Source organism: Gopherus evgoodei, chromosome 1 (assembly GCF_007399415.2).
Source record: "Gopherus evgoodei ecotype Sinaloan lineage chromosome 1, rGopEvg1_v1.p, whole genome shotgun sequence".
NCBI lineage: Eukaryota > Metazoa > Chordata > Testudines > Testudinidae > Gopherus > Gopherus evgoodei.
In genome coordinates this window covers 6,505,760-6,512,767 of record NC_044322.1, presented here as the reverse complement: position 1 = coordinate 6,512,767, position 7,008 = coordinate 6,505,760, and positions in this window count along the sequence as shown.

Genomic DNA, 7,008 nt, shown 5'->3' with positions numbered 1-7,008 from the left:
ATTCCTGATGTCAGATCCCGGGATCCCTACCAGAACAGAGTGGGAACCAACAGGTTCGATGGCGTAGACTTCACTGTGGTCGTGCACCTTTCCGCCCTAATGGAGGACCACTTGGGCCAAATGCCCAGGTGCCAGCTGCCACGGTCATCCTACAAAAACGGTCAGGAATCACATGGCCAAATGCACATTCTACCACCATTCTGCACTTGCTCAGCCTGTAGTTGAACAACTCCTGACTACTGTCTAGGCTGCCTGTGTATGGCTTCATGAGCCATGGCATCAAGGCGTATGCTGGGTCCCCCAGGATAAATACAGGCATTTCAACATCCCCAACTGTTATTTTCTGGTCTGGGAAGTAATTCCCTTGCTGGAGCCGTTTAAACAGAGTAGTGTTCCTGAAGACATGAGCGTCATGGACCCTTCCTGGCCATCCCATGTGGATGTTGGTGAAACGTCCCTTGTGATCCACCAGTACTTGCAGCACCATTGAAAAGTACCCCTTGCGGTTTATGTACTGGGTGCCCTGGAGCTCTGGTGCCAAGATAGGGATATGGGTTCCATCTATTGCCCAACCACAGTTAGGGAATCCCATTGCAGCAAAGCCATCCACTATGACCTCCACATTTCCCAGAGTCACAACCTTTCGTATCAGAGGGGTAGCCATGTTAGTCTGGATCTGTAAAAGCAGCAAAGAATCCTGTGGCACCTTATAGACTAACAGACGTTTTGGAGCATGAGCTTTCGTGGGTGAATACCCACTTCATCTGATGCCTGTCAGAATTGGGGTGAGTCTTGCATTACTTGACACAACTGATCAGTGGCTGGCGCGCGCAGTTATGAATGGGGACACATGGTTCACTGGGATCAGTCAAGGGGAGCAAATGGTACTTAGCAGCAGCATCTCTCTCTCTAATGTAGATAAGGCCTGAGTATAAGAGAAATCACTGGGAATTGGGTGATGCACTGGGCAGAAGATTTGCCTCTATGGACTTGGTTCTGCACAGAACTCAAAAATCCCTTTGATTTTGCGCATGATCAATAGGTGATAACTCTACAATGTTATGACACTGTGATATAGCCATATGTTAAAAGGTGACAACACCAGTCACAGTGTAACAGCTGGCATCAAAATATGTAGCTGCTGATGGCTGCCAGCCGTCTGACTGTATCTGATGGGACACACATGTGGGTGAGTCATCACCTCTCAGCACATCATAGGTCTAGCAGGGACCTCTTGGGTCACCAACTCCAGTCTCTAGGGTTGCCAACTTTCTAATTGCACAAAACCGAACACTCCTTCCCTGCCCCTGCTCTGAGGCCCCACCCTGCTCGCTCTATCCCCCAGCCCTTGGTCGGTTGCTCTCCCCCACTCTCACTCACTTTCATTGGACTGGGGCAGAAGGTTGGGGTGTGGGAGAGGAGATGAGGGCTCTGACTGGCAGTGCGAGCTCTGGGGTGTGGGAGGCGGCTCTGGGCTGGGGCATAGAGGTATGGGCTCTGGACTGGGGGTGAAGGCTCCAGGTGGGGCCAGAAATGAGGAATTCAGGATGTGGGAGAAGGCTCTGGGCTTGGGCGGTGGGTGAGGACTCCAGCTTGGGGTGCAGACTCTGGGGTGGGGCTGAGGATTAGGGGTTTGGGGTGTCAGAGAGGGCTCCAGGCTGAAGCAGGGGGGGTATGGGCTCTGGGCTGGAGGCTCCAGGTGGGGCCCGAAATGAGGGGTTCAGGGTGCAGGAGAGGGCTCTGGGCTGAGGCAGGGGTTTGAAGGGGGGGTGAGGACTCTGGCTGGGGGGGTGCAGGCTCTGGGGTGGTGCCAGAGACTAAGGGTTTGGGGTACAGGAGGGGGCTCCAGGCTGGGGCAGGGGAGGTATGGGCTCTGGGCTGGGGGTGTGGGCTCTGGGTGGAGCCAGAAATGAGGGGTTCAGGGTGCAGGAGAGGGCTGCGGGCTGGGGCAGGGGGTTGGGGTTGCTGTGGGGGGGGTGAGGGCTTTGGCTGGGGATGTGAACTCTGGGGTGGGGTCAAAGATGAGGGGTTTGGGGTGCAGGAGGGGGCTCAGGGCTGAGGCAAAGTGTTGGGGAGTTCAGAGTGTGGGCTACAGGAAAGAGTTTGGTTGCAGAAGGGGACTCCAGGGCAGGCTTGGGCAGGGAGTTGGGGTTTCAGGAGGGGGTTTGGGATGCGGGGTCCCAGTGGCACTTCCAGAGAGCCTACCTTAGCCCCAGACCCCCACTGCGCTACCAACCAGACTTTTAACAGCCTGGTCAGCAGTGCCAGCCGGAGCTGCCAGAGTCCCTTTTCAACTGGGCGTTCCGGTAAAAAACCAGACACCTGGCAACTCTACCAGTCCCTGCTATTGTCGGCAACCCCCTCCATAAAATCCTGTTCATAAACCTATCAAGAGCCATCTTATAACTACTACTTGCATCCGACGAAGTGGGTATTCACCCACGAAAACTCATGCTCCAATACGTCTGTTAGTCTATAACAGGGGTCGGCAACCTATGGCACGCGTGCCATGGCACGCGGCTGCCTGTTGGGACTCCAACATGCCATTAAAAATCCTGCCCGGTGTGGCAAGCCATGGAGTCCACGGTTCCGGGCTGGAGCACCAGGCCGAGCACAGCAAGCCGCTGGCCCTTCTCCCGCCTACTCCCCTCCCCTGGAGCCCTGCCGCTGCGCACAGAGCTCTGGGGGCCAGGGCTGCGCGCTTCCGCAGGGCAGGAAAGACGCTCCCAGCTTACCCGGAGCCCTGCCGCCATGTGCGCAGCGCTCTGAGGGGTAAGGCTGTGCGCTCCCGTGGGGTAGTGTATCTGGCTCTGCTTGGATCCTCAAGGTAAGGAGTCCGGGGTTTGGGGGCGTGGATAAGGTGTGGGGGCAGTCAGGGGACAGGGAGCAGGGTGGGTTGGATACAGGGTGGTATCCCGGGGGTGGTGATGGCTAGGGGCGGGGGTCTCTGGAGGGAGGAAGTCTGGGAGTGGGGGCGGGGAGTGGATGAGGCATGGGCATTCTGGGGTTTGTTAGGGGGTGGGGGCTGGATAGGAGTCAGGGCAGTCAGGGGACAGAGAGCAAGGAGGGTTCTGGGGGGCAGTTATGGTGAGGGGGTCTCTGGAAGCGGTGGTCAGGGGGCAAGGACCTGGGGGGGTTGGATGAGTCAGAAGTTTGGGGTTGGAGGGCTGTCAGGAGGCAGGGGTGTGGAGAGGGGTTGGGGCAGGCAGGGAGCAGGGGTGGGTGTTGGATGGGTCGGGAGTTCTGGGGGTCCTATCAGGGGGCGGGGAGAGGTTTGATGGGGCATCGGAGTCCCAGGAGTCTGTCTGGGGTTGTGGGTGTGGATAAGGGTTGGGCCAGTCAGGGGATTGGTAGGAGGTAAGATCCTAGGGGGCAGTTAGGGGACAAGGAGCCGGGACCCCAAACCGGCAGTGGGGTGAGCAGGTTCGGCAGCTGGGATCCCAGCTGGCAGGAGCTGGCGGATGGAACCCAAGCAGCAGTGGGCTGAGCTGCTCAGCCCACTGCCAGTCTGAGGTCCCCGCAGCCGGCCCCGCACAGCCCACTGCTGGTCTGGGGTTCTGGCTGCCAGCCGGGGTCCCAGCTCCAGGCCTCACTCAGCCCGCTGCCGGCCTAGGTAAACAGAACCTCAGACCAGCAGCGGGCTGAGTGGGCCGGTGGCGTAAGATCAACCTTTTAATTTAATTTTAAATGAAGCTTCTTAAACATTTTGAAAACCTTGTTTATTTTACAATACAACCCTACTTTAGTTATATAATATATAGACTTATAGAAAGAGACCTTCTAAAAAACATTAAAACGTATGACCGGCACGCGAAACCTTAAATTAAAGTGACAAAATGAAGACTCGGCACACCACTTGTGAAAGGTTGCCGACCTCTGGTCTATAAGGTGCCACAGGATTCTTTGCTGCTTGTAACTACTGTAGTTTAATTGTTTACCCCCCCACAAACACTGCTCCCACAGGAAGGCTGCTCCAGAGCCTCACTTCTCTTCTAACTTCCAGCCTGGATTTATTCCTGGCCAGTGTATACCCCCTCACGCATCACTGATCACATCCTGAGGCAACGTGCTGCTGTAAATCACCTCGCCTTGGACACGCCCGACCTGCCACAGCATGACAGCGTGTGTCCCCCCCCCAGCAGTCGGGGTCGGGAGGCGGGCTTGACATGGAGGTTCCTCGTCAGCTCCAGCTCTTTGCAGCCTGCACTGCCTCTGCTCTGCGGTTCTGGTTTGTACAGCACCTAGCGCAGTGGGGGCCCGGACCAGGATGTGGGGGGCCCTTGGCATTCTGGTACTACAGATAACAGGGGCCCAGTGGAGAGGCAGAGTGGTTGGGGGGGTCCCTGACCTATGGTGACTGAGGGGATCCCCCATGGTGGAGATGCCCATGGAGAATGGGGGCTGGGCAGTGACCCCGAGTCCCCCTTTAGGGGCATCAGGCGCTGCCCTGGTGCCGCCCCTATGGCCCCTCCGGCCCAGCCTCGAGTCAGCAGGCGGCTAGGATCAGCCTCGCGCACCCAGCGTCATCCCAGCCTCCGCCCCCGCGGGGGCCTTGGCCACACTCAACATGGCCGCCCGGGCGGGCCAGCCCGGCACCGAGCCGGCCTCCTCCGACCCCGCTGGGCTTGACTGACGCTGCAACCGGCCAATGACAAGAACGGTGCGTGGGCCAATCAGGGCGAGAGCGGGGCTTGGAGGGCTGGGGGAAGCTGCCAGGTTAGGGTGGCTCTACTGCCTGTTCAGTTTGGTTACGCTGTGCTGTGGCTGCCACGTTTCCCGTCCAGTCTGTCCCGGCCTGATCTTTGCTCCCGGCGGCGCCGCCGTCACCACGTGGGGGTTGAACTCCACTTGTAGGGGGGCCGAGGCCTCCGGCTGCAGAGCGTCCCCTCCCAGGCAGCAGCCTGCTCTGCTGCTAGGTCACTGGTGCTGGGGGCACCCCAGGGTGCCCGGGGGCGGCTTGGGTCGGGGTGCTGAGAGCCACTGAACCAAGCTGTGCATCCTGTATGTGATGGAAACCATTTCAAACTGGGGGGGGGTAGCACCCGGGGGGTAGCACGCCTAGTTCCAGCACCTATCTCCAGGGCTGCACTGATCTAATAGAGAACGGGCCAGGCTCTCAGTCAGTTTTAGGGCCGCTGAGAGCGGGTTCGGACCCTTGTGAAAAACAATTTTCAGGCCCCCCACAGCAAGGGCGGACTGGCTAAACAGGGCCGACGAAGCTGGGCCCCCTTCCAGACCACCGGGCCCTGGTAATTTGTACCGGCTTCCTCCCTGCTCTCGGCAGCCCTGGTCTTAGATTCGTAGATTGCGAGGTCAGAAGGGACCACTGTGATCATCTAGTCTGACCTCCTGTGTCACGCAGGTCTCGATCCAAGCTGCCTGTGGAGAAAGCTACTGCAGCCAGCTGTATTATTATTATTTTTGTCGTAACACGTGATGCTCCATTTCCATGTGAACAGGACCCCTCCCTGCACCCTAAGACTTTGCAAACAGCAATGGTCTGTCTTGGTCCTGATGATGCAGAGAGATTATGGGTCTGTGCTGCACAATAGTCCAGCTTCGTCCCAGCAGCCTCCACTGAATCCAGATGGAGCTTTGAATGAAGGAATTTGTCATCTCCGCAGGCTGCATCTCTGTATAAAAGATCAGGCCAGTGTGTGTGTCTGAGGGGTGCATTTGACCTGCAAGGCTGCTTTTGGACCAACACTGGATTGAAAGGAATGGGTAGCAGTCCATGTAACTTCATGTCACAGCAGCTTAATCCTGGTGCTGCATCTCATAAGAACATAAGAGCGGCCATACTGTGTCAGACTAAAGGTCCATCTAGCCCAGTATCCTGTCTTCCGAGAGTGGCCAATGCCAGGTGCTTCAGAGGGAACGAACAGAATGGTAATCACCAAGTGATCCATCCCCTGTTGCCCATTCCCAGCTTCTGGCAAAGAGAGGCTAGGGACACCATCCCTGCCCATCCTGGCTAATAGCCATTGATGGACCTGTCCTCCATGAATGTATCCAGTTCTTTTTTTAATTCAGTTATAATCTTGATCTTCACACCATCCTCTGGCAAGGAGTTCCACAGGTTGACTGCGTTGTGTGAAAAAATACTTCCTTTTGTTTGTTTTAAACCTGCTGCCTATTAATTTCATTTGGTGGCCCCTATTTCTTGTGTTATGAGAAGGAGTAAATAACACTTCCTTATTTACTTTCTCCACTCCAGTCATGATTTCATAGACCTCTATCATATCCCCCCATAGTTGTCTCTTTTCTAAGCTGAAAAGTTCCCATCTTATTAATCTATCCTCATATGGCAGCCGTTCCATACCCCTAATCATTTTTGTTGCCCTTTTCTAAATAATTTCCAAGTCCAATATATCTTTTTGGGGATGGGAGCAATCACATCTGCACGCAGTATTCAAGATGTGGACGTACCATGGATTTATATAGAGGCAATATGATATTCTCTGTCTTATTATCTAACCCTTTCTTAATGATTCCCAGCATTCCGTTCACTTTTTGACAGCCGCTGCACATTGAGTGGATGTTTTCAGAGAACTATCCACAATGACTCCAAGATCTCTTTCCATATTATTTTTATATGAAGTGATCTAATGCCTTTATATTGCAAATGCAGGCTGCAGGAAAGAAAGCAACAGCATCCAACTCCTGACAAAATAATTTCTGGGCATCCTATAAAATAAGGATTTTGTTTAAAGTGCTCAAATAGAACTGGCTCTTGTGCCTGCCTAGAAATGGGACCTTGCGTTGTGCCAGTTACAAAGATAGCTTGGAAAATGTCATTGTGGTTTAATTATAGAAAGAGCCTGGAAATCAGCATCCTTGTATTATGACTTGCTTAATGGCAAATCATTAAATTCATTTCATGTTCTTGTCCAAATCCTGTGTGGCATTAAAGATGGCATTGATTCAGGGCCTGACGTTCAAAGGTGACTTTAATGGGAACTGTAGATGCTGAGCAGCTCTGAGATATCAAGCCTTTAGTGACTGTTG